Below are 25958 nucleotides of genomic sequence, written 5' to 3'. Positions count from 1 at the left end.
TGCTTTTAAACTGTGGTGTTGGAGAAGACTCTTGGGAGTTCCTTGGACTGCAAGGAGATCCAACCAGTCCATCCTAAAGGAGATCTGTCCTGGGTGTTCATTAGAAGGACTGATGTTGAAGCTGAAACTCCAATACTTTGGCCACCTGATGCAAAGAGCTGACTCATTTGAAAAGATCCTGAGCTGGGAAAGATTAAAGATGAGAGGAGAAAGGGACGACAGAGGATGAGATGGCTGGATGGCATCACCAACTCAATGGACATAAGTTTGGGTAAACTCTGAGAATTGGTGATGGACAGGGAGGCCTGGGGTGCTGCAGTCCATGGTGTTGCAAAGAGTCGGACATAACTGAGCGACTCAACTGAACTGAACTGAACTGAATAACCATGTATTTTCCCAGATAATTTCTGAGGAAGAAGAGTGAAGAAGCAGTTCACCTGGGGATTCTGTCTCAGAGTCAGTCATGAAAACACCGTCGAGCTGTCAGCCAGGAGTGCAGTCACCTGAAGGCTCAGGGTCCACTTCAAGGTAAGCCACATGGCTGCTGATAGGCTTCAGTTCTTCCTAGGCTATTGGGTGGAAACGTCATCTCCTTACCACGTGGGCCTATCCATAAGGCTGCTCACAATAAGGCTTGCTTCCCCCGGAGTAAGTGATCTAAGAGACAGAGGCAGACAGACAAAAAGACGGACCAGGCCCAGGATGGAAGTCACAGCTTTTAGAACCTATCTCAGAAGTGCTATTTCTACACTTGAGCTAAATCTTATTGGTCACAAACAGAACACCCTGGCACATGCTAAGAGAGGCTCACATGCCAGCATGTATACCGGGAGATAGGGATTGTTAGGGGTTGGTTGGCTTGGAGGTGGGCTATCACAGAAGGCAACTAGCAATATCTGCCAAATGTTGACCCCCTCCTTTTTTTTTTTTGGCTTGCCACGTGAGTTGTGGGATCTTAGTTCCCTCACCCAGGATTGAACCTGGGCCCTCACAATGAGTGCACAGAGCCCTAACTACTGAACCACCAGGGAATTCCTGAGCCCTTAATTTATATTTCATATACCACTATTGATATTCCACACAGCCACAGCACCTGGGACACACAAAAAATGTTTTTTGAATAGGTGAGTTGAGAAATGTACACTTCAGTGTGTACTTACTGTGCCACACTGCCAGCTTTTGGCCAACAATTAGCAATATAACCATTTTATTAGGACTTCAGCATTTCCTTCTGCAATTATTTCGTAGGAGTGATTTTCAAATGATGTTCTAAGGGGGCCCAGATGGAGTGCCCAGAAGATACTCCTCAACCCTTTTTGATTCAATCACAGTAGCTCCCCTGAAGTCTATTTTCACATGTTGGCCTTCCTTTGAAAAATAATTCTTTAACTAAAAATGGCGGGGGTGGGAGAGTGTGAAACTAAACCTTTCTTATGCATTTCGCCTCTGTTATTTTAAACAAACATTAGAAAATGGAAAAATGAAAATGTGGATAGTGCTAAACAGTACTGTACTCTAAATTTAGAAATCCTTGGGGAAGCCCAAAGCAGTGAACACTGAATGTCAATTCAGTCATTAGGTTTAAGCTGGTTAACTTTGGATTCAACTACACAAAAATTACACACGCAGGGACACACACACACAAAAGACAGGGGAAAATATATGCAAAAATCTAGAAGGATGCAATTAAAGATTATGTCTTAAAAATAAGTTCAAATTAATTTTTAAAAATTTTTTCTAGTTCTTGAAGAGTGAGGACCTTCTGAGAACATATGAGCCTATCTTTTGACCTTTATGTCACTTTCCTATTAGTTTTGGGGTACAAATTACATAGAGAGGTAGAATCTTATCTGAATGTCTGTAAATTTTCTGGATTCATCATCTCATATCTAAAATTCCCTACATTTCCATGGCTAGCCAGACCCTAGTCAAATACTGAAAGTGTTTCAAAGGGCCCTTTACAGCCATTGGGCCTTGACCTCATCTTAAGCTAGACAGACTATTTGGATTTCTAGCAAAGTAGCCTTTCTTCACCCAAGTCTCAAAAATCACAAGTCTCTCAAGTTATCTTCTAATTTTGTGTGTTCTATCTTAGCAGAGGGCAAAGGTCATTTGCCTTACCATTAGCTCCAAGTCTCAGTTGATTTTAAAGTACTCATATATCTACACAGTGACTCTAAAATGTCATTAAGGTATATCATATCCTCTTAATTATTCCCATAGAAAGGAACAAGGGAAAAATTAATGAATTAGTCTTGACTTATAAGGGAAACAAAGACCTGAGCTATTGAATTACAGTACCTAAAAGTGAATGTTATGGATTGAATCGTGTCCCCAAAAAGGTATGTTGAAGTCCTAACCCAAACTATGTGACTTTATTTGGAAATAGAGTCACTGCAGATGTAATCATAATGGAGTAGGCTGGGCCCCTAATCCAAAGATAATTTTTTAATCTATTTTGGCTCCAATTATAAAGTTGAGAGACTTCCCATTAAAATCTAGATTCTAGCTTCTCTTAAATAAGAAAATCTTTCAGCAAACTAAAACTCAGGAGGATTCTAGTCCTTCTGCATCTTATCTGCCTTGAATTATAGTTGTTTTTATACCTGCTTTACCCTCTTCCAAGGGCTTTCCTGGTGGCTCAGATAGTAAAGAATTTGCCTGCAATGCAGGAGACCTGGATCTGATCCCTGGGTTGAGAACATCCCCTGGAGAAGGGAATGGCTACCCACTTCAGTATTCTTTCCTGGAGAATTCCATGGACAGAGGAACCTGGTGGGCTACATACAGTCCATGGGGTCGAAAAGAGTTGGACATGACTGAGCGATTAACATGCACATACCCTCTTTTAAACTTAAATAAATCTCACTTATCTATTCATCCCCTATCACAGCAGTTGTTTAAACTTTAGCAGACCCCAGAATCACCTGGAAGCCTTATTAAAGCCAACCCACTGGCCCTACCCCAGAGTTTCTGATGCAACAGGTTTGGGGTGAGGCCAGTGATTTGCATTTCTAGAACTTCCCAGGTGACACTGCGGCAGATGGCCCAAGGACTACACTTTGAGAACCACTGCCCTACAACACAGTGTAGGGTCTTGCACATAAAATGGGTTCAATAAATTGCTCAATTATTATAATTATTGTATAGAAATTAAGAGGGGCTTCCCTGGTGGCTCAGATGGTAAAGAATCTGCCTGCAATGCAGGAAACCCAGGTTCAATCCTGGGTCAGGAAGATCCCTTGGAGAAGGAAATGACTACCCATCCAGTATTCTTGCCTGGAGAATTCCACGGACAGAGGAGCACATTCCGCTACAGTCCATGGGGTGGCAAAGAGTCAGACATGACTGAGTAACTAACAGTTTCATTTTCACTTCAGAGATTAAGAGCACATAAATACCATTTGCAACTTCCAATTTCATCACTATGACTTTGCACAAGTTACTGAATTTATTTGTACCTCTAGAGCCCTCCTAGTTTAATTAGAAAAATAATAACACTTGTGTACCCCAAAAGGCTGGTGGCAGTATAAAATGAGTCGATACAGGTAAAATGCTGCAGCTGACCATCAGTGCTCAGTAAACATTAGCTATTATTACTATTTATTAATTCTTTCTTGGTCTGAATGTTTGAAGCCAGAGTCTTCCTCTCATTTTCCTTTATGTAACCACCCCCTGGACCTTCACCATTATCTAAAGCTGTGCCTCACCCATAACAGGCACTGAAAAAACATTTCCTGAACGAATGAAGGAAGAAGCTAACACACATTCAAATTGTGTGGGCTGAATATGTCAGTTAGGACAACCAAGCTGAGTTGACACTTTTCTAGAACCCTTATAATTTTAACACAAAGCCGAATTAAAATGGGTATTCCCCACATTAAAGTGTAAACTCAGAGATGATTGGTAAGTGTAATAATTCCCCAAAGGGGCATTAACAGCTCGCTTTTTGCACACACCCTTGGCGCCAGACACTGTTCCCTGTCCTCTGTGCTCATTCACCCATCGAATCAGACCTTGTTAATGTAAAACCTCAAGTTGATATATCAGTTAGGAATTGCGTTTGACTACTTGTGACAGATACCAAAAATAATGACCTGAACACACAAAGGAATTTTCTCTCCTAAGGAAAGACCAGAGGAGGCAGGTCAGAGCTGGTGTGACAGCTAAACAAAATCTTCAGGGACCAAGGCACCTTCTCTCTTCCTGCTCCACAGCTCAACCCCCAGCTCTGTCTTCAAGGGCACCGTGGTGTCCAGCATGGCTAATTGGGGCAACAGCCTCATATCAGCTTTCCAGGCGGCAGGGAGATGGGAAGGGCCAAAGTATCTGCCCTCCGTTTGCAGAAGGCTTCCTGGAAGCCCCGCAGAATCCTCTGCCCAAGTCCAGTCAGCCGAAACCTGGTCACACGGCCACACCCACCCCAGGGGAAACTCGATCTTTGAGCTGAACCCGTTGCAGCCTTGGGAAGCCAGCTTCTATTAGTAAGGAGACAGGGAGTGCCGGTCTAGAGAGCATTTGCTGTGTGTGTCTGCAACAGCTAACTCATGTACACACACACACACACACACACACTCATACTCTGCATCTTGGGCTCACACTGAACAACAAATCACACGTTCGGAACACGTCTCAAGTTTGTTAGGTAAGTTACCGTGAGGGCAGGTTTCACTCACACATTTCTGCCGTCACTTTTTTAATGAGGCAAAACATGAACCTTAACTATATCTCAGCCTTGGGGAAAGCAGCTGGCTCAGGCTTCCGTCCTGTGCATGTGAGGAGTGTGAATTTGGATCACACACACACACACACACACACTGTGATGATGCTGGCAGTGGGGATAAAAATAAACACCTCCCAACACCCTCCACACTGTGATCGTAGAATTCAAACCTTGAGCCCGAGGGTGCTGAAAGCAAACAGGAGAATGAACACCCTGTAACATCTCCTTCAAGGAAAGCTGATAGGATCTGCAAAAACAGGAGACATCTTTCAGCCGGAAACTCTCCTTCTCTCTCCCTCTCTCTCCCCCTGTCTTTCTCCTCTCCCCCTCCCCATTATCTAAAATGTATCAGGGTTGCAGTTTTAATTAACTTTGTGACTTAAGTTGTAAAGCACCTGTATGCAAACACCCAAGAGCACCTCCTCCATTGAAACCCTCTAAGCCCGCAGCTAACCTGGATTTCCAGCTTCTCTGTGGTTGGAGCCTTGCAAGGCAGACAAAAACTCCTTTATAAAAGTGCTCGGAAAGAACTGAACCCTGAAACGATAGGGTCTCTGTGCTCTTTGTGCAGCTAGGCAATTTCCCAGCAAGGTTTCAGGTTTTGCAGTTAGCTTTTGTAATGACAATAAAAGAGAGATAGTAACCTTTACAGTGAGTGGCAGCAGCACGCTAACACTAGGCTGTGTGAAAACGGATCACATTACCTGGAGCCTCACATTGCAGCGGGGGGTTATTGTACAAAACTGGGTTCTGTTGTGGGCATCCAGGTAGCCTTTCTTCATTGAGGCAGGCCATTGCACCTGTGTGAAGAGGATTTTTTTTTTTCCATTAAAGGAAAAATTCCCTCCCAGCAGTTCAACTGATATTGAAAGTCACTTGCTAAGTGGATTTGCTGTGGGTTGGGGGTCGGGGAGGGGGGAATGGGCAGAGAGGAAGAAATCTTGCAAGGAGCAGGGCAAGCCTCCATAGGCTAAGTTACTACTAAGTACACTACGAGGCTAACTATACTACATAGGCTAAGTCTCACCACAGGGTGAGACCGCTCAGGGATACCCTTGGTGGCTGTGCGTGACTTTTGGTTACCTGGATTAAGCCGCTGGACTAACAGACTTTGGAAAGTGCTGGTCATCGTCACTTACACTTTCCTGTGATGAGAACAAATGCTATTAAATTAGGAACTGATTGGGATTTACCTGGTCATTTGGTTGTTAGGACTCCATGCTTCCACTGCAGGGGGCATGGGTTACATCCCTGGTCCGGGAACTAAGATACCGCAGGCTGCAAAGTAGCAAATAGAAAAGAACTGTTTTCAATTCTGAAGACTTTCTTTTAACTTAGTTCGTGGAACATGAGCACTGCATACAATTATACCCTTCCTAATAAATACCAACATTAAAAATCACATTTGCAAGTAGCAAATCGTTCTTTGTGCTGACCTTCTGCTCATATCACTTAAAGAAAATGGTTCTTATCTATCAATATTAATAGGCCTTCTCCACTTCACCAGGGAGGGATTGAAACTGTGGAAGAAGGGGTGGAGGTTGGAAATTCAGTGTCAATAAAGGCTGCTCAACTGACAGATGTGTACTGAGGAAGACAGTCATGCAATCAATATTTATTGTATTGTACACCACTCTAAGACACCGTTCTAGGAACTAACTAGACCAGATGCCTACCCTGGTAGAGCTCAAACCAACATTTCTTACTCAGATGCACAGGCAGTTTTCTTCACTAGGCATCGCTGAGGCAGAAAGATCAGTATTAATGCACAGCTGTTAATAATCCTCAGGTGTTTTACCCTCTAGCAAGGGAGATACCAATGCCATGTTGGGAGCTTTAAAGGATACTGTCAGAGCGCAAAAGAGGTTGACTATGCATGTGAAGTGGTCTGAGACTAATAAACTTACAGAGAAAACCAAATGGGTACCAGTTGGGAAGTGGGTGAAGAGTTGCAGAAGGGAGCATGGTAAGATGAGATCAACCCAGGCGGGTAGTTTGGGATTGGCTAACTTTGAATTGGAGGTTTAGGGCTGGCATCCCAGGTCCCTGCCTCGATGTATAAATTCCTGCCTGGCCCAACAGGCCATCACTGAGGGCCAGAGCCCATCAGGACCCTTTTAACCACATGTATGTGTCCTATTCCATCTCTGAGGCTTCCTAGAGGCTGAAAAGTATGTACCTCAGGGGTCAAAAGCAACCTCAAAGAAGTATTGTGTTTGCCCTGCAAAGTTTCTTTTTCTTTTTTTTTTGAATCAACATTTCAAAATCAATGGAGATAAAAATTAATTTTTAAAATAAAAAACAATGGTAACTAAAAACAAAGTACCTGTGGCACTAAAATTTAAAAAATGTAAAAACAGGATGGGGGACACATGTACATTACAATATTGTAAAGTAATAGGCCTCCAATTAAAATAAATTAATTTTTTTAAAAAGAAAAAAATCAATGGAGATTTCTGTCCTCTTTAAAAGAAACTAGAAGATATGACAACCCTAGGCCTGAACCATGGAAATTTGAGTCCAGAGCTTAAATTTCTGACCTCCACCTCACCATCCAGGGTAGGCAGGCCTTGCCTTCCCCACACACAGTCCCCACCACTTCCTGCAGCATCATCTACTCTGAAGTCATCCATCAGCTGCCATTTCTTATGAGAGTTACAACACTGGTATTTTATAGCAAAGAAATATCTTCTTTTAATGTCACTGTCAAATACGGGGACATAACAGACCTGAAGGAGTATGTATCAAGGGGGAAAAAAACCCCAAATATCATTTGCTTCATTCTACAATTATTTTTAGAGGACCTATTGTGAGCCAGGTACTGTTTTAAACACTAAAGGTATAGGGGTAGGTGGTGGGAACATGTTCCTTCTGTGTCAAGCTGTTTATTATTTGTGAGAGACAAGCATCAGAAATATAATTGCACTTCAGAGGGTGGTACACAATATGAGAAGATAAACAAGCAAGGATAGGGTACTGGTGGAGGGTCGGTGGCGGGGGCAAGGCCGGGGGGTGTGTAGGGACAGATATGTTCGTCACAGAAGGCTGCTCCAATGAGGTGACGTTTGAACAGACAGCAGAATGAACTGAAGGAGTGAGCATTGAGATGTATTTCTTTGTGGAAGGGAAAAAAAAATCTTTCACTGTATTTAATATGCAAAGGGTTTTTGTGTCAAAAGAGCCCACAACATTATTATGAAATAAACCAAGGTAAAAATTACAGAGCAGCACACAGAAAACCTGAGGCCCAGTTTTCAAAAAGCCTGCTTTCTAAATGAAATGATTTTTAAGTTTATATTCAGTTCACTAAAGACAAAAATTCAGTTTGATACTAGTAATCAAATTACTTTTCAATCTTAGCAACCTTATGGAATAGGGAAAGATACCTCCATTCTATAATAGAAAAGTAAGACAGAACAGTTAATAAAAGCCCCTGCTTTTGGCAACATGGTTACTAAGTAGACAAGACAAGGCTAATCTGACTCCAGTCCCAGCATCTTTCCAAGACTAGACCTTTAATACTGTTCCTCCTCTGCAGCACCTGTAACAAGAGCAGAGTGTGAGCAAACATGGGGGCGGAAGTGAGGCAGTACAGAGTTTAGAGGGCCAGAAGGTGTTTTTGAGCGTTAGTTCTAGATACAAAGTTTCTTCATGATCTCATGCCATTTTTGAAACAGAAACGCATTTTACATCTGCTCCTTAATGTATCTGTATTCTTTCAATTTGGGTCAAATAAACATACTTCAAGAAGATGTGCTGTTTTGTTTTGGTTTGGTTTTGGCTTTTGCTTTTTTTAAATTGGAGTATAACCAGTCTGATCCCTGGGTGGGGAAATCCCCTGGAGAAAGAAGTGGCAGCCCACTCCAGTATTCTTGCCTGGAAAATCCCATGGACAAAGGAGCCTGGTGGGCTATAGTCCATGGGGTCTCAGAGTCAGACATGATTAAGCAACTAACTAGTACTACTATAATTGCTTTACAATGCTATGTTACTTTCTGCTGTACAATGAAGTGAACAAGCTATATTATACACATATCCCCTCCCTCTTGGACCCGCCTCCCACCTACCCACCCCCATCCTCCATCTACGTCCTCATAGAGAACCAATGTGTCATTTTTACTGCTTAATTTTGCCTGTGTGTGTGCTAAGTCACTTCAGTTGTGTCCGACAATTTTGCAACCTCATGGACTGTAGCCCACCAGGGTTCCTCTGTCTATGGGATTCTCCAAGCAAGAATACTGGAGTGGGTTGCCATGCCCTCCTGCAAGGGATCTTTCCAACCCAGGGATCAAACTCACGTCTCCTGAGGCCCTTGTACTGCAGGCAGATTCTTTACCACTGAGTTACCATATACCATGCCCCAAATGCACTGAGTACCCCAGTTTAGAAAACAGGGCCAGAAGCCCTGCAGAATTAACTAGCAGAACCAGAGCCAGCAGTGACTTGAAGACCCACCAGGGCAACAGACCATAATATTCTACATCAAATGCACAATTTTTAAGATACATAAAAATAATATTTTTTACATCATAATAAGCAAGCACGTATTACAAAGTGGTATTCAAGTATTACACGTTCAGTTTACTTGCTGTAATTTTCAAGATGTTGAGCACATCTGGAGATAAAATAGTGCAATCTAAGAAAACTGGGGATGGCAAGATCCAAGAATGAAGTTACTATCATTAAACACAAATCAGTGGATTACTGAGACAAGTTTCCCTTTACTGCATAATGTCATTTTTCATTAAGAATAAAATGCAACGGTATTGCTCTGGAATGTATCACAAAGATGCTGCCAAGGGTTGATGTCTCTGCTCTCTTCTAATCATAAACTGTTACATATGGGTTTCTGGGGTTCTATGGATCACACATGCAAAGAACTCTCCCTTGCCTTGTCCTTTAGTCTTTGCATAATTGCAGGGAGTACTTATCAATTTTTAGCTCATCTGTAATGGAGAGACCCCCTTCCCTGACTTTTCCCTAAAGTGAAGTGAAGTCGCTCTTTGCGACCCCATGGACTGCAGCCTCCCAGGCTCCTCCATCTATGGGATTTTCCAGGCAAGAGTACTGGAGTGGGTTGCCCTTTCTTTCTCCAGAAGATCTTCCCAACTCAGGGACTGAACTCACGTCTCTCGCATTGCAGGCAGACGCTTTACCCTCTAAGCCAGCAGGGAAGCCCTTTTCCCTAAAGGACTCTATTTATACTGCACCTGGTATTTTACCCAATCTCCAAGGAGAAGGATGAACTTGGAAAGAGTCTTTCGTCAACCCATTCATCATGCTTGCAAATGCTGGCGTCAGTGCACATTATTTCCCTCACATTCCAACACATGTTGTTCCAAGGCATCTTTCCGTACCATGTAGGAAAGGGCCCCACACGCCAAGAAACAACCAAGGAATCTGATACTCAATCCAAAGACCTTTGAACAAGATACTGATGTTGGTTTATTTGAACTAAAAGCTTCCAGAAATGAATCCAGGTGTAAGTTAGTAGCGGATTTAGAAGGAAGATGCAGAGCTGTCCTTCCAGGGCCCATGTCAAGGGCGGTGGTTGGGGGAAAGGCTTGTTTCATCTGCAAACCATCTGAGGAAGCAACTGACATGGCAGTTATTCTTAAACGCTTTCCTGTGGCCTCTAACCCTCTGCTGCTTCCCTCTGTTCACTTCCTTCGCCTCCTTATTTCTGTCCTTTAAAAGGACTGATGATGCAAATCGCTTCAGCCCGCACTTGCTCCGTGGCCCTGGGTCAAGCTGTCCTTATCTGTCTTCCCCGTTGCTGGAACTGCCTGTCTAACATCTCCTCTCTCAGGTCTACTCTTCCTACTGCCCCTAGAGCAAACGCAGCAAAGCACGGACCTGGTCCAGTCCCTCTCCTAATTAAAAGTCTCAGAGGCGTCCCGTGCCTGCAGGACATCTCCTTGTCATAGGACCTGGGTTATATTTCTCTTCCATGTCCTGTGGTTCCCTGCTCCCTGTACTCCAGGCCCTACCCTCCCTCCACCTCACCTGTGCTCCTCCTGGCCTCTCCAAATGCAACCCACCCCCACCTTCTCTCTGCCTGTTTCGCTGATGCCTGAATTCCTTCACAGTTCAGCTCCCCTCTCTCAAACATCCCCACTCCACCCCAGCTCCACTCAGAGCACCTCAAACGGAGCTCTAACTTAGCAAGTATATTTTAACTTCATTTGTTCTACCACCTCTCCCCGGGTCCCACCATCCGACAGAAGGTAAAAACTGGGTCTTCCTTTAAAATCCCCTCCCTCAGGGGCACTAACTCCCCTCCACATCCAATCTACCCTGTCTTGAAGAAACCCCAAGACTGGGAGCTGAGAGGTGCTGTAACAGGTGCTCAGGATGGGCCCCCAGGAGCAACAACGGGGCCTGTCCAGCACAGCTACAGCAGAAATTGTGTGAGCTGAGGGTGCACGCCAAGGGCGTAAGATATGTTTGCTGCAGCCGCTCAGATCTGAGTAACCACGGAAACTCAGAGTAGGAGAGCACCACAGAGGCCCTGGGCCCGGCCTCTCACGTAGGGCAAGGATGCTTTGCTTTCCCAGATCACTGACAATGGGCAGCTTCTGCTCCTCTCCTCCCTTGACCTAGCAAAGTGTTATCACCAGACAGCTTGCTGCTTGGCATCTCTGCCTGCCTGCCCATTCACTAAGTGGTGTCTGACTCTTTGTGACCCCTTGGACTGTAGCCCACCAGACTCCTTTCTGTCCATGGGATTTCCCAGGCAAAAATACTGGAGTGGGTTGCCATTTCCTTCTCCAGGGAATCTTCCCCACCCAGGGATCAAACCCACATCTCCTGCATTGGCAGGCAGATTCTTCATCACTTTTCATCAAACAAATTGATCTGATTTTAATAATATTTAAAAATTAAATAAAGTAACATTGCATGCATGCTAAGTTGCTTCAGTCATGTCCAACTCTTTGTGACCCACTGAACTATAGCCCACCAGGCTCTTCTGTCCATGGGATTCTCCAGGCAAGAACAGGGAAGTGGGTTGCCATTTCCCTCTCCAGGGGATCTTCCCGACCCAGGGATCGAACCTATGTCTCTTACATGTCTTGCATTGGCTGGCAGGTTCTTTACTACTAGCGCCACCTGGGAAACCTTGAATGCTTAGTATATGCCAAGTACTATACTCATCTCACACACTAGTAAAGTAATGCTCAAAAGTCTCCAAGCCAGGCTTCAGCAGTACATGAACCGTGAACTTCAGATGTTCAAGCTGGTTTCAGAAAAGGCAGAGGAACCAGAGATAAAATTGCCAAAATCCGCTGGATCATTGAAAAAGCAAGAGAGTTTCAGAAAAACATCTATTTCTGCTTTATTGACTATGCCAAAGCCTTTGACTGTGTGGATCACAATAAACTGTGGAAAATTCTTCAAGAGATGGGAATACCAGACCACCTGACCTGCCTCTTGAGAAACCTATGTGCAGGTCAGGAAGCAACAGTCAGAACTGGACATGCAACAACAGACTGGTTCCAAATAGGAAAGTCAGAACTGGACATGGAACAACAGGATGGTTCCAAATAGGAAAAGGAGTACGTCAAGGCTATATATTGTCACCCTGCTTATTTAACTTATATGCAGAGTACATCAGGAGAAACGCTGGGCTGCAAGAAGCACATGCCAGAATCAAGACTGCCAGGAGAAATATTAATAACCTCAGATATGCAGATGACACCACCCTTATGGCAGAAAGTGAAGAGGAACTCAAAAGCCTCTTGATGAAAGTGAAAGAGGAGAGTGAAAAAGTTGGCTTAAAGCTCAACAGTCAGAAAACGAAGATCATGGCATCTGGTCCCATCACTTCATGGGAAATAGATGGGAACACAGTGGAAACCGTGTCAGACTTTACTTTTTTGGGCTCCAAAATCACTGCAGATGGTGATTGCAGCCATGAAATTAAATGACGCTTACTCCTTGGAAGGAAAGTTATGACCAACCTAGATAGCATATTTAAAAGCAGAGATATTATTTTGCCAACAAGGTCTGTCTAGTCAAGGCTATGGTTTTTCCAGTGATCATGTAGGGATGTGAGAGTTGGACTGTGAAGAAAGCTGAGCGCTGAAGAATTGATGTTTTTGAACTGTGGTGTTGGAGAAGACTCTTGAGAGTCCCTTGGACTGCAAGGAGATCCAACCAGTCCATCCTAAAGGAGATCAGTCCTGGGTGTTCATTGGAAGGACTGATGCTGAAGTTGAAACTCCAATACTTTGGCCACCTCATGCGAAGAGTTGACTGATTGGAAAAGACCCTGAGGCTGGGAGGGATTGGGGGTAGGAGGAGAAGGGGATGACAGAGGATGGGATGGCTGGATAGCATCACTGACTTGATGGACATGAGTTTGAGTGAACTCCGGGAGTTGGTGATGGACAGGGAGGCCTGGCGTGCTGTGATTCATGGGGTCGCAAAGAGTCGGACATGACTGAGTACTGAACTGAACTGACTATACTAAGAGCTTGGCATGAACTATTTAATCTTCATAAGTACCTTCTCTGGTAAATACAATCATCACTTCTGTCTTCTAGGTGAAGACTGTAGCAGATGCTGCCTGTGCTTGCCCATCCACTCCAGACTCCTCATTTTGGTGCAAGCTGGCAGACTCCCTTGTGCCCACACCTGCATCTCTGGGCCAGAGCTGAGTTTCCTGGACTATATTTGGCCAGAAGTGCCAGAGAATTAACACCGCCTTAGAAGTATCTTTCAACCAATGGTCAAGAGGACCACTCCTCAAGTGGCTTGGCTCTGCAGTGGGTGGTCTACATTGGTTCTCAGAGTTCCCCAGTGGGGCGAAGCTCTGGTCCCACAGTAGTAACACACTTGATAACTCCGTTTTCCTTGGCCATCTTCCCTTCATCTGCTCACTTCCTCATCACCCTACCAGTGTTTTCTGAAGATCACCTACCAATATTTGCATTGAAACTGGGTCTACTTCTGGACAGCCTAACGAAGACAGGGAGCCAAAGCACAGAGATGTAGGGACACGCCCAGGATGATGTCTCACTCCTGGGCCCTCACGTGTCTCCACTAGCCTATACTGCTTTCCCACCCAGACTTCCCACTGGAGAAAGAAATGCCATCTTCTCCTACATGAAGACAGTCCAAGCAGCTCTTAACCTTTCTCCTGTGACTGTTACAAACGTGGTTTCCATGCGCATCACCCCCTCATGAGGCACCCTGTCTAGCTTGAAATTCTCCACTTACAATTAAACATATGAATTTTTTTCTGCTTTAAACCTTTTATAATTCCATCCACATGTTTCTTAATCCTGTGTTATTGTAGAAGCAGAGAATTCTAGTAAGCCATTCAATTTTAACCCTATTTTAATATGAAAAAAACTATTTCTATGTTCAAACTATTTCTATTGTTCAAAAAAAAAAAAAGAACTATTTCTATGTTCAAAATAGCATCCAGGTAGGCACAATGTTGAACTGGTTACAATGAATCTTATTAAATATGGCAATACCAGTAATGAGTATGTTCATAAGTTCTTATAGATTTAGCAAGATATAAATATTGAACATTTACTATTTATTCATTAACAAAATAACAATGAACACTCTAATAGACTCCTACGGTGCATCTTACTCAATGTACCCTCATCCAGAAGTCCTGGATTTTCTTCTGATATAACTTCTCTGCTGCTAAGTCGCTTCAGTCGTGTCCGACTCTGAGTGACCCCATAGACGGCAGCCCACCAGGCTACCCCGTCCCTGGGATTCTCCAGGCAAGAACACTAGAGTGGGTTGCCATTTCCTTCTTCAATGCATGAAAGTGAAAAGTGAAAGTGAAGTCGCTCAGTCATGTTCGACTCCTAGCGACCCCACGGACTGCAGCCCAGCAGGCTCCTCTGTCCATGGGATTTGCCAGGCAAGAGTACTGGAGTGGGTTGCCATTGCCTTCTCCGATAACTTCTCTAGCATCTTCTAAATTGGCTGTAAATAAAAATTCAGGTCTCAGAGATGAACTGAATAGAAAGTACTCCTAGAAGTAAGCACTTCAGAGCAGGTTGTGTAAAACATCTTTAATAAGTTTAAAGTTCTTGAACTGGAATCAATCTAGGTATAAGGAATCAATCTAGATACAGTGTGTGTGTGTGTGTGTGTGTTAGTCGCTCAGTTGTATCTAACTCTTTGTGACCTGATGGACTGTAGCCCACCAGGCTCCTCTGTCCATGGGATTTTCTAGGCAATAATACTGAAGTGGGTTGCTGTTTCCTTCTCCAGGGGATCTTCCCAACCCAGGGATCAAACCCAGGTCTTCTGCAATGCAGGCAGATTCTTTACCTTCTGAGCCACCAGGGAAGCCCCGGTACAACATAGTCAATGTAAAAAATTGATAACTTCAGGATTTATGTCACAGATTATGAGATGACAGCTTACAGAATATTAGGGTAAGAAGAACATCAGAGAACACCTATTTCGATTTCATCTTTTGCAGAAGTAAGATGATACAAACAGTTAGTGACTTAATCAGAATTAGAACTTGGGTTTCTAAGCTCTCAATTCAGTGCTTAATCTATCATAATCTGTCACATATCCTGAATAATTCACTTTCCATCCATTTACAATAGAGTATATTTACATATGGAGTCACAAATTCATCTCCATGATAATCAGCACCTGGTTTGGTAAATTAAACTAATCAAATTTATGTCTCAGGAATTTAAAATTAGGACCAGAGACTGAGTCAGTGGAGAGAAACTGAACTGAGAGACTATGCTAAATAGTATAGAATTAACACCAGGTGCCGTTTTGGGCCTATACAAAAAGATTACTGTAAGTTACCACAGGGTCCCAAAAGGATAGAGAGTAGCCTGAGTTTCACTTTCCCAAAGTTTTTGTGGAGTCTGGTGACATTTGGACTTCATGAAGGTTATTTGTATTTTAAGGTAATATCCCTCAATGAGCTTACTTGAACCAGCTTAAGTAGATTTCCCTTCCTTGTAACAAAAGTCCCTGAGTAGAAGGCTCTTCCCTCTTTTTGCTTCTAAACTAAGCAACTATAAAGGTGAGTGTTGAATAATGGGACAATAAGAATGGCCTTTGGGATCAGCACAAAGGACTGGAATAATGCAAGAGACTGCTGCTGCTGCTGCTAAGTCGCTTCAGTCGTGTCTACTGTGTGACCCCATAGACAGCAGCCCACCAGGCCCTGCCGTCCCTGGGATTCTCCAGGCAAGAACAGTGGAGTGGGTTGCCATTTCCTCCTCCAAAGCATAAAAGTGAAAGTGAAGTCACTCAGTTGTGTCCGACTCTTAGCGACCCCATGGACTGCAGCCTACCAGGCTCCTCCATCCATGGGATTTTCCAGGCAAGAGTACTGGAGTGGGTTGCCGTTGCCTTCTCCGATGCAAGAGACTAAGTTTAGCCAAATGCCACATGTGGTTAGAGACTGTCATTGTTGGGGGAAAGAGGCTAAGATCTCCAACTTGTTAAGTCAGTTTAGGGGCAGTCCCTTGATATGACAAATATATAGGTTTTGAGTGGTGCATTTTCTGCCCACTTCCAAATCTAGACTTACTCTGGTCATTCCAAACCAAATTAACAAAGGAGCCTAATTTGTGAACATGAATTTTCACAAATTGAACTCTCATATGAATTTTCACAATGTGAACTCCCATATTTTAGGGGTGGGTCAGTACTTAAGTCTGGAGCAGGAAATGGCAACCCACTCCAGTATTCTTGCCTGGAAAATTCCAAGGATGGAGGCGTCTGGTGGATTACAGTCCATGGGGGTCGCCAGGGGTCAGATGTAAATGAGCAACTGACCACCCCACACGCATGCACAGTACCTAAGTCAATAGGGCCTCTTCTAATTTTACACTGGTCTTATTGGTTTCCTGGACCCCTCAGACAGTCAATACACCTAAACATAATACAGCATTTTAAAAGGTCTTCTACCCAGTAGCATTAAACACAGTTGTATTGGCACTATTTGTTCTCAAACAGCAGCCATTTTCCTACTTCTTTGTTGACAGAATCCTGATTATTCAGGGTTCTGTCAACAAGGTGACCCCATCCCTAGCTCACCAGCTCAAGAAAAAAAAAAAAGATGAATTTAAGATAATCATGAAAATGCCATTCCCTTTTTCAGTGATTGGTACAGACATGTTCTTGTGTAATCTAGCCAATGAGATAATGGTAACTAATATTTATTGAATGATAGCTATGTGCCCTCCTCCAAGGATTTTACAGGAACTCATTCTTTTTTCTTTCAATACAATTCTATAATATAAGGTCTATATTTGTCCCTACATCATGTCTTTTAGTGAGATAATTAGTTTTCTTCATGGTTTAAGTCATTTTGATTTGGATTTTCTATTACTTGTCACAACAAACATTGGAACTAATACTCCAATTCATTTGTTCTCTTCTCTTTAGAATCCCATTTCAACATGTATACAAAGATAGCAAACGGCAATTCTTTCCTTCCTAATTCCTATAAGCGTTTTTTCAGATTTTTTTAATGTGGAACATTTTTAAAGTCTTTATTGAATTTGTTCCAATATTGTTTCTGGTTTTGGTTTTTTGGCTACAAGGCATGTGGGATCTTAACTCCCTGACCAGGGATTGAACCTGCACCCCCTGCATTGGAAGGCAAAGTTTTAACCACTGGACCACCAGGAAGTCTCTATACCATTACTTTGAGTGAAAAAGAGGAGGCAGAGGAGAAAAAGTCTCATTTTCATGTTAGATTTATTATTGTGTGTGTGTGCAAGCTCAGTTGCTTCAGTCATGAATGACTATTTGTGACCTTATGGATTGTATCCTGCCAGGCTCCTCTATCCATGGGATTTTGCAGCCAAGAATACTGGAGTGAGTTGCCATGCCCTCCTATAGGGCATATTCCCGAACCAGGGATCGAATCCACATTCTCTTTATCTCCTGCATTACAGGCAGATTCTTCACCACTGAACCACCAGGGAAGCCCAAGATTTATTATTAGGATACCTTATTATTAGCTTTATTCATGAAAAACCACCTTGTAAGTAAATGAATTTGAAGTACATTTTCAGTACAAATCCTTTCAAAAAGATGTATAAATAGCTCTTTCCAAGCTTGTACTATTTCACTTAGGAGTATCACTTGCTGAAGCAATGATAGATTCCTCAATTTTTCATCTCAGGACTCTGCATAGTTACTGAGTGAAATCCAGTCTTTTAATTTTTATGATTTTAATTTTTGGACCATTTCAAATTATTTGTTCATTAGTGAACCATTCCCCCATACAATAACATTTTCACGACATGCTTCCTGATACATCGTACATTGGTTACATTTGTACATATTTTTGAAGATATAGGAAAAAGTATGTTTATTTAGTAGATGTATGTAATAGCCATTATATAGGCTCTTGGCTATTACATTCCTAATATTATATTAATAAATTATTATTCATGTGTTTTATTTTTGCTCTCTGGCCAACAAAAGGCAATTCAATCTGACAACTTTTATATGTTTTATATAAATATTTGAACTACATTGACATAGCTTAATATAGTAGTCGGTAGAACCAAATAACTAGATGTAAATGCTAACTCTGCAATTTACTCTATTTGTAGCACTGGGCAAGTTAATATTTTTGTGCCTCTATTTCCTCAGATATAAAATAGGGATGATAATAATAACTATCTTTTAGGGTTATTGTGAGGATTAAAGGAATACATACAAAGCACTTAGTAAGTTCCTAGCACATAGTAAGGACCCTAAGTGTTCTCATTATTATTATTACCAGGGTTAATCCTAATTAACAGACAACTTGGTTAACAGTGGCTTAAACCATGAGATTCTTTACCAACTGAGCAGATAACACCACTCTAATGGCAGAAAGTGAAGAGGAACCAAAGAGCCTCTTGATGAGGGTGAAGGAGGAGAGTTAAAGGGCCAGCTTAAGACTAAATATTTAAAAAAACTAAGATCATGGCATTTGGCCCCATTACTACATGGCAAATAGAAGGGGAAAAGGTGGAAGTAGTGACAGATTTCCTCTTCTTGGGCTCCAAAATCACTGTGGATGATGACTACAGCCATGAAAAAAGAGGATGATTGCTTCTTGGCAGGAAAGCAATGACAAACCTAGACAGTGTATTGAAAAGCAAAGACATTACTCTGCCGGCAAAGGTCCATATAGTCAAGGCTGTGGTCTTCCCAATGGTCATGAACAGTTGTGAGCGCTGGACTGTGAAAAAGGCAGAACACCAAAGAACTGATGCCTTCAAACTGTGGTGCTGGAGAAGACTCCTGAAAGTCCCTTGGACAGCAAGGAGATCAAACCAGTCAATCTTAAGGGAGATCAACCCTGAATATTCACTGGAAGGACTGATGCTGAAGCTAAAGCTCCAGGATTTTGGTCATCTGATGCTAACAGACGACTCATTGGACAAGTCACTGATGCTGGGAAAGATCAAGGGCAGAATGAGAAGAGGACATCAGAGGATGAGATGGCTGGACAGCATCACTGATGCAATGAACATGAACTTGGGAAAATTCCTGGAGATGGTGAAGGACAGGGAGACCATGCTATAGTCCACGGAGCCGCTAAGAGTCAGACACAACTAGGTGACTGAACAACAACAACAAAACCATAAGAACACATGTTATTAATATTTACTTAAGAAGTGTGTTGGCCTTGGGGCTGGTTTTTAACTCAAAGATACCATGAAGCAGTCAGGCTCCTCCCATCTTTCTGCATTGCCATTCTCACTGTATTGGCAAAATTTCCCCTCAAAGTCTGCCTCTACTGCTGCCTCAATAGGATGAGGGCAAAATTTTTTAAAAAAATATTCATCTCCTGATGAATATTTATCTTTTCAGAAGAAAAAACATCTCCCAGAAATAGTCAATAGATGTCTTCTTTATGTCTTATTGGCCAGAACTGTGTCACATGACCACTTCTAGACCAATCACTGGGAAAGAATACAATTGCTGTGATTGATTTAGACTAACCATGAGTCACTTTTCTCAGGCTGGGCCTTTTGTTGCCTGATCAAAACCAGGTTTCTATCACCAAGGGGAAAAAAAGAATAACCACTGGGTGTACAACCAATAGTGTGTGTCATCAACAAACATTCATTTGTTGCCTGCTATATGCTCAGCCTGTGCTCCTAATGAAACTGTAGAAACTACCAAAAGAACAATGATATTTTCTTTTCTCCTACTTATTTGACATGTTTAGACTGAAAGCTACTTCTGCTAGGCCCTGCTAAATAACTAAACTAAAGCCTTTAAGGCCAGCTTCCTAATCCACTCACTCTGAGTGGCTTCACTTACTGTCCACACATGTGGTGGATCTTCCTTTTCTTGGTTGAATCTTTGCATTCCATCTCCACTTTTGAGTAGTGATAACCGAAGGACTGAACAAAGAGTGAACGATCCAAAACTCCTTGTTTAGAAGATCTGAGCACCCCAGATACCCAGGGGCAAATTCCATTTGTCTTTTTTCTTCATTATATTAAGGACCTACTATGAGCCAGGCACTTTCATAAATTCTTTCCATTAATTCTCATCCCCAAAACTCCATGAAATGTGTTTCAGGTAGAGGAAAGAGAGATTAATACAGATAAAATGACTTGTGCAAAGCCGTCAGCTAGTAATAGGAAAAATAATTACCCCTTATTGACCATATGCTACATTTGAGCCGTGCACTGTCCTAAATGCCACTCATGAATTCATTCCTTTAGTTCTCTTAACCACCTAGTGAAGTAAGGATTCAATCACAACTGATACTTCCCAAGCACCCTCCTAGATGAAAAATCTGCAGCTTCAAAAGCTAAGTAAGTTCAAGTTCACCCAACTAGAAAGTGACAGGTATTCTACAAAGCTGGGTCTAATTCAAACACTTCCTGTTAAAGTCACACCCACCCCTACACTGCAGGAAATTGACACCAGGCCTCCTAACTCCTGGGCCTATTCCAAAATCCCTAAATGAGAATGGAAAACTCTGATGTTTTATTCTACCAGTTTGTTCTGTGAAGTGCTCTCCAAGTAGTTCATAATTGGTCCAGTTGTCTAAAACAAAGTTGGGAATTTATCCAAAAGTATTTAGCAAATTAACAACTCCATCTTTCCTTTCTGAGAGCAGATAGGCAAAGCTAGCTGATTCCTGTTGAGTTTAAAAAAAGAGACTCTTGGGGAGACAGATTATCAACATTCATCATGTTTCTGCTTTCCCCTCAAGACCCAGATTAGAGGTTAACATTTGAATTAGGCAAAATCACACAGTTGTGCACTTTACCTACTCTAAATTTTGTTAACTGCTCTGTGTTTTAAAAATAATATGACTAGGGACTCTGCTGTTAGCCCCAGATTAGAGCTTGCCAGGAAAGAGATTTCACAGTTGCTAACTTCTTCAACTTCGCCCCTGAAGGAAGCTTTATATCCCCGAGTATCTATGTTATGTGGCCTTGCTCTGGGAGCCTTCTACTCAAAAGTCAACTGGTGCTATCCACAGAAACATAGAGATCAAAGGATCATTCCTTGACTGTTTGCAATCCTACTAGGGACTTATAAGTAGTGTAGTTTTGTTTGTTGCTGCTTTGCCTTGGGTACCTAAGTTTTAAATATTCTTTTTGTTTTTGTTCAGCCACTAAGTTGTATCCAACTCTTTTGTATCCAACCCCAGTACTGTAGCCCACCAGGCTCCTCTGTCCATGGGACTTCCCAGGCAAGAATAGTGGAGTGGGTTGCCATTCCTTCTCTAGGGGATCTTCCCAAGCCAGGGATCAATTGACAGGTGGACTCTTTACCACTGAGCCACCACGGAAGCCCAGGTTTTAAATATGTCACCAGTCAAAATATTATCAAATCCTGTACCAAAATGCATTTATTTCCATAAAAGTATGAGGTTTTAGATAGCAGAACCTGATAGCTGAACTCTGACACTAACTCCATAGCCCTGTACAGCTGGTCCTCAGTAGCTGGGAAATTGTGTTTTAGGGAAGCACATGTGTGCTGATCAAGCCAACTTATATAAACAACCCACCAAGTTATTAAAAGATGGTATGATATTCCTAGTGACCAAGCTGGTATGATAATCCTAGTGACCAAGATATTTAAGAAGATTCAGAGGCCTGTGTAAAATAAATGATTAAAGAAAACAGTGTAATAAAGTTATATTTACAGTTTTCTTTCATTTGTATACCAAAACAAACACATATATACACCCTCCAGAAACCATGTCCTGGGTTAGTATCTGGCTTTGCCTTCCTTCACGTCTAGTGGTAGGAGATAGAAGAAAATGCTCCTTCTAAGTATAGAACAATGAAATACAATTAGTGCCATAATGCATGGACCTATAAAGAACACGGGAAATGAGATGAAGAACCAAGGGTTTTGACCCCTCCCCCAAATCCTTTAAAGATAATTTTCTGGTCTAACAAAGACTTGCTTTGTAAAGAAAAAATTGGGGCTCAGAATTAAGAAGACTTCAGTATCTTCCTTCATTTGTGTGAAGTACTGATATATGTACACTGCCATGTGTAAAATAGATAGCTAGTGGAAAGCTAATGTATAGCACAGGAAGCTCAGCCTGGTGCTTTGGAACAACCTGCTTCTGCTGCTGCTAAGTCGCTTCAGTCATGTCCGACTCTGTGCGACCCCACAGACGGCAGCCCACCAGGCTCCCCCATCCCTGAGATTCTCCAGGCAAGAACACTGGAGTGGGTTGCCATTTCCTTCTCTAATGCATGAAAGTGAAAAGTGAAAGGGAAGTTGCTCAGTTGTGTCCGACTCTTAGTAACCCCATGGAATACAGCCTACCAGGCTCCTCCATCCATGGGATTTTCCAGGCAATAGTACTGGAGTGGGGTGCCATTGCCTTCTCCGTTGGGACAACCTAGAGGAGTGGAATTGGGGCGAGTGGGAGGGACGCTTAAGAGGGAGGGAATGTATGTATACATACAGCTGATCACTTTGTTGTACAGAAGAAACTAACACAACATTGTAAAGCAATTATACTCCAAAAAAAAAAAAAAGAGTATATATGTGTATAACTGAGTCAATTTGCTATATAGCAGAAACTGGCACGACAATGTAAATCAACTGTACTTCAACAAAACAAAAACAGAATTCCAGTTCTAAAAAAACAGTCTCCATCATACTTTCTCTCCCACTTACAAGAACTTTTTAAATGATATTCTGGAGAGAAAATGTTATTTATAAAACACCAAAACATGAATAAAATGGCAATAAAAACATACATATCAATAGTTGAAAGTGAAAGTGAAGTTGCTCAGTTGTGTCCGACTCTTTGTGACCCCATGGACTGTAGCCCACCAGGCTCCTCCGTCCATGGGATTCTCCAGGCAAGAGTACTGGAGTGGGGTGCCGTTGCCTTCTCCAGTGGATCTTCCCCACCCAGGGATCGAACCCAGGTCTCCTGCATTGCAGGCAGACGCTTTAACCTCTGAGCCACCAGGGAAGCCTTATCAATAGTTACTAATACTTTAATTAACAATTTAATGTAAATTGACTAAATAATCCAACCAAAAGACACCAAGTGGCTGAATGGATACAAAAACAAGATCTGTATATATGCTGCCTACAAGAGATTCACTTTAGATCTAAAGACACACAGAAACTGAAAGTGAAGGGATGGGAAAAGTTATCCCATGCAAATGGAAATCAAAAGAAAGCCAGGGCAGTACTTATATCAGACAAAATAGATTTTAAAGTAAAGAATTGCAAGAGACAAAGAAGACATTAATAATGATTAAAAGATTAATCAGAGAAGAATATGAATATATATATACACTCAACATAGGAGCAACTAAATATATAAGCAAATATTAACAGACATAAAGCAAGAAGAAACTGACAGCAACCCAAGAGAAAATGCTTTCTGTAAGGAGCTTAAAATGTGAATAGCATAAAAAAACCTTACAGCTGAGACAGATTTCTAGTCTAGGATCAAAAGCACCACTGCCATAATTAAAATTGTTCTCTAACACAGAGGAACCACAGCCCAGTGCTGCCAACTTACAGCCCTAGTGTTTCAGCTAACCACAAGGAGTTAATAATTATTAAGTGCTAACTATACAGGCTAAGCACCTACATGCATTATCTCTTTTGAAAAATCGTGTTTGGAACAAAGATTTACTTTCATGCCTAGAGCACAGAATCTATGCTAGAGATTATGTTCAAAGAAATTATTTCACCAAAATAATTGTAGTTACTTTATCAGCTGCTTTGCAAACACTGGTTGTTTTTTTTTTTTCTTTAAGATCTTGGCTCAGAAACAAGCCAAAAAAGCATAGCACAGTCCTCTAAACCCAACCTTGAAACTGTCCTTGTCTCAATTTCTTGCTCTTGTTTGAAAAGCCAGACTTGACATAAAAGTACGACTTTACTGGGTGTGACTGGCAGGCCCAGACAGGAGAGGTGCACATTTCTTTTTAGGGATCAGCATTTGGGGCAACTTCAGAGCAATGTCACCGTGTGGCTAGCGTCTGGATCTCAGGGTGAAAGCTGAGAATCTAAATAAGCTGAAAAAGGAAATATCTGCGCACAAAAAAGGGAGACCCGACTGCAGGTTAATGTGGAACAACTGTCAAGTCTGGAGGCCAGTCCAGGCTGAAAGGAGGTTGACGGCCGTGGATCCGGACAGAATCAGACTCGGGTCTTCCAGCGTGCCTGTTGGTGCACCGAGGAAACCAGGAAAGCCTAGGGCAGCACCTCACAAAACCAGCTCAGGAGAGCTGCCCAAAAAGTGGTCCATAGGCAGCCTGTACAGTCAGCAACCCTGAAACAAATATTGCTCACAAATGTAATGCCGGATGGGCCACCTCTCAGGAGCAAACGCCATCTTTCTTTCGATTAGTTCAGAAACTTGCCTTCCGGAAATCAGAGAAAATCAGCTCTGCAGAGGTTGGATGCCGTGAAAGTTGTGTATGTTTCCGACCCTGTGACCATCTTTTTAATTCTTTTCTCCCCTGCCTGTTCAGTAGCCTTTCTCCTTCCGTGAAAGTATTTTTTTCCTTTGCAATGGGATTTTCATCTTAGGGTTAGATTACATTCATTTTCATTTGTCCTACAGTGTTTTTTCTTTAAAAACATTTCTATAAAAATAAAAGTTGTCTATTATAGAATATACAGGAAAAAAAACACAAAGAAGAAAATTAAAATTATACCTAATCCCACCACCTGATTACCACTGCTAATCTTTGTCTTTATTGAATTCGTCTTTTTTTAATATAAATTTATTTATTTTAATTGGAGGTTAATTACTTTACAATATTGTATTGGTTTTGCCATACATCAACTCTTTTAATTTTCTTTGTTTGTATGTATATATGCACATACTTATATTGTGCAAATGTTTGTACATATAGTCAGTTATTTTATAAAATTGGGATCACTCCAAGGTACAGTTTTGTGATCTGCTTTTTTCCACTCAATATGATGGCAGCCTATTCTCAAGTCATTAAATATTCTCTGGAAACACATTTTTTTAAATGACTATAATTACTCTTTCTATTCAGCCATTGACATTGAGCACAGTACATTAAATGGAGTGATATATGGATTGCTCCCCCTTTTTAATGTAACTTTGAACCATTTGTATTTGATTGCACTCATCTTAATGCACTTTCCTATTGTTTTTCAAGATCAAACAATTTAAGTGCAGCCAATTAAATTGAAAATACTAAGACTGAGAACATCAGGAAAGATTTATTGCTGGTATAAACTACCAAGGAAGCCTAAGCCAGCTATATTTCTCAAAACAGCCATATCTACAATCAAATAAAGTTTATCTCCTTTAAATAAGAGATAACTTATTTTTTATGATTTTAGATATTACAGTAGGCTGACTTAGTCAAGTCATGACCTGGGATGGCACTTTGCTAGCTATTGGATGTTGACTTGCAAACATCTGAAACCTTTTATCCCATTAGATGTTACTTGTTAGCATGACACCATCTGGTCATCTAGAAAAATCTGGATAATTGACTGCATTATCAGTAGGACTTAACTTTTGAACAGCTTTTATTCCCAATGTTTGATTCCTTGTGTTTGGCTTCAACCTGGTTGTTTGGAGCGCACATGAAACATTCTCCCAGAGAAATAGGCTCTAAGTGGTAGCTGACAAGGAACCAGAGGCATAACATGCCACACTCAGTTCAGTTTAGTCGCTCACTCGTGTCTGACTCCTTGTGACCCATGGACTGCAGCACACCAGGCTTCCCTGTCCATCACCAACTCCTGGACTTGCTCAAAC

General features: G+C 41.9%; 1 non-coding gene across 1 annotated transcript; it reads right to left on the bottom strand.

Annotated features, from left to right (window-relative positions):
• Nucleotides 1–23090: 23090 nt before the first annotated feature.
• On the bottom strand, nt 23091–23162 carry TRNAC-GCA (transfer RNA cysteine (anticodon GCA)). Its single transcript has one exon. It is a non-coding gene; the product is annotated as a tRNA-Cys (tRNA).
• Between the last annotated feature and the right edge of the window lie 2796 nt (nt 23163–25958).

This window comes from Bos indicus, chromosome 20 (assembly GCF_029378745.1).
Source record: "Bos indicus isolate NIAB-ARS_2022 breed Sahiwal x Tharparkar chromosome 20, NIAB-ARS_B.indTharparkar_mat_pri_1.0, whole genome shotgun sequence".
Classification (NCBI taxonomy): domain Eukaryota; kingdom Metazoa; phylum Chordata; class Mammalia; order Artiodactyla; family Bovidae; genus Bos; species Bos indicus.
The sequence above is the reverse complement of the archived record's forward strand: the minus strand, read 5'-3'. Positions and strand labels throughout refer to the sequence as shown.